Consider the following 2,922-nt stretch of genomic DNA (forward strand, 5'->3'; position numbering starts at 1 on the left):
ACTTAAGAGCTAAGTTATGTATTTTTTTGTATAATTCTCTCTCTCTCTCTCTCTCTAGAACCCACACCCACAAGGATTAGAGAGTGAATATCTACAAGTCTAGCAGAGCGGATTCTCGAACTTGGGAAAAAGCTAGGGTTCGGTTTTTAAGCATCTCGGGTTGTTTTTTAGGAAATAGGTAAAGGGATCTAGTTAAGTCAGCTTTTTAATGGTTTTGAACTATACGAAATGTTTATGGAGTAAGTGTATTTATGTTTTCAGTTGAGGTTTCAAAAACCGACCGTTCAAAAGGTCATTTTTCAAACCTAGGATATATGGTATCCTACTTTAAGTACAAATGAACAGTGGGAAGGCCGATTTCATGCTTTTAAACCATAAATACTATGTTTTCATGGTTGCCTATGAGTTATGTTTAAAGTACAGGAGATTGTGTGGCAAGTGAATAGTATGTATGTATTATGTTATAATCGAAATGATGAATGTTTGTGAAATACTGAACTATTTGTGAAATATACTGGAACTGCTTGTGAAAATACAGGATGATGTTTACGGCCGTGAGGGTCAAGTATATGTTTAATGGCTATGAGCCGGGTATGATATGACGGCTGAGGGCCAGAAGTTGCATGTTAGGTTTTATACGAAATGATTATGAAATATGGTTTTATTACTTAAATTACATGATATGCTTTAGGAACCCTAATGGACCATTATGTTAGGAGCACGATACCGTTGTTAGGATTTATATATGTGACCATGTGCGCCACACTATACTGCGAGAGTGGTGTGGTGGTCTATGTCGATTAACCTCGGTAGTTGGTGTACCATACCTGGAAGGCCGGACTTTCAGGACATGGTAGGGCAATCGGGGCATGCAAGTATATTGCAGATGCCTACGTAGTCGAAGTTATGATGCGAATGAATGTTGACTTTGTCTGGGTTGATCACCCCAGGCTTAGTCCAGCTTTCGGACAACACAACCCTGACCACGAGGGTTTATACATGGCGTTAATCCCAGGAGGTGTCTTTTATGCATATATGTACATTTGTGTAAACGAAGAAGTTATGAAATGAATGAAGTGTTTATGTCAGGAAAACGAAACGAGTATTTCCAACTGTATATGTATGTATGACGTTAAGAAAACTATTTTCGATTATATGAAGAATGAATGTTTTCTGTAAGCACTAAAAGCATGCTGCCCACACACTAATATTAACTTGATCACCCTTATTAAGAAGTGTCTCATCCCAATATACAAATCATCTTTTCAGGAAACTACAAGTATCGTACTTAGAAGGATCAGGGGGTGAGAGTTAGATTAGTTCCTTTTTTACAGTGTCTATAAGAACTCTGGCGTATGTAAGTTATGTTGTCAAGCTCAGGGCTTGTATTATGGTCGTATGGACCGAACTAGTTGTCCAGTTTTGGTCGGATTGTAATATGGATGCATGGAAACCTTATGTATGAATGAACTTAGAACTCTGGTAATGTATGTATGGAGAATGTTTCATTACTTCCGCTGCATTATTGTTAAATGATTATGGTATCAAGTACACGGATGTCACTTCGGTAGCACCTCGGACCCACGTGGTGGGTCAGGACGTTACACCACCACTGCCTCTACCTTGTTTGGGTCCACAGAAATACCACCTCTAGATATTATGTGTCCGGGGAATGCAACTTGCTCCAGCTATAACTTGCATTTCTTGAATTTAACATACAACCTCCTTTCCTTTAATACCTGAAGTACTATCCTCAAATGATCCTCATGCTATTTGGGACTCTTTGAATATACCAGTATATTGTCAATAAAAACAACTACGAACTGGTGCAGGTATTGATGGAAGACTCGGTTCATCAAATTCATAAATGCAGTAGAGCATTCGTCAATCTGAATGGCATAACCAAGAATTCATAATGGCTACACCAAGTTCAGAATGCAGTCTTAGATACGTCATTTGCCTTAACTCTCACCTAGTGGTACCCAGATATGAGATCAATCTTAAAGAAAACCTGTGATCCCTGGAGCTAGTTGATTACGTGCTTAAACTGCGTAACTAGGTGGTTTAATTCATGCATTGGGGCTTTTATTTTTAATTAAATACCTAATTACTTTCAATATTTTAACATGGTGTCCTATTTATAATATTTTGGTTTTATTGAGCAATTTATGAATTTTTGGCACTTTTTAGCTCAAGAAAATTATCGGGAACTAAAACTAGTACCAGTTCGTAATTTGTGCATAATTTTCCCGTTGGAGTTTTGATTGAGACGATTCGAAATCCTGGAGAAAGATGAGAAGATTATTTACAGCTTCTGTGTTTTGAGCTTCAAGAGAAACCGACTCTAAGATGGCCAAAATCATCCTCATTCACTAAGGATAAAACGAAGAGGAAAGAAGAAAGGGAAGCAAAAAGAAGAAAATAAAAATAAAAATAAAACTAAAAATCTGATGTGATCCGGCCATGCAGCCGGGACTAGATGCTTCTTAGGCATGCGCTGGGCATAGGGTTGCGCCCCTCCCTCTTATAAAATCCTTCTTTTTTCTTCTTTCTGGCAGGCTGACCCGGGTGTCCCCAGCTTCTCCTACTCCTTCTTCCTCCTTCCCTTCCTCTTCCCCTTCTCCTTCTTGGTTCCCTTTGTTCCTCCTTCCCTTCTCTCTTTTCGATTCTCCTTTTTTCTTCTTTTCTTTTAGGCAGACTCGAGCTCCTTCTCCCTTTCTTCTCTTCTTCTCTTCCTTCTTCCTCTTCTTCTTCTTCTTCGTCCGTCTTAGCCCACTGTTGTTGCCCCTGCCGGAGGACCTACTGCTGCACTGCTCCGGCCTCTACTACTGTGCTTGCTGCATTCCTGCTGCACTAGAAGAGCTCCTCCCTCTCCCTTCTGCTGTGTTGTTACTGAGTGGTGCCCGTGAAGAAGCTCTAACT

Source organism: Malania oleifera, chromosome 8 (assembly GCF_029873635.1).
Source record: "Malania oleifera isolate guangnan ecotype guangnan chromosome 8, ASM2987363v1, whole genome shotgun sequence".
NCBI lineage: Eukaryota > Viridiplantae > Streptophyta > Magnoliopsida > Santalales > Ximeniaceae > Malania > Malania oleifera.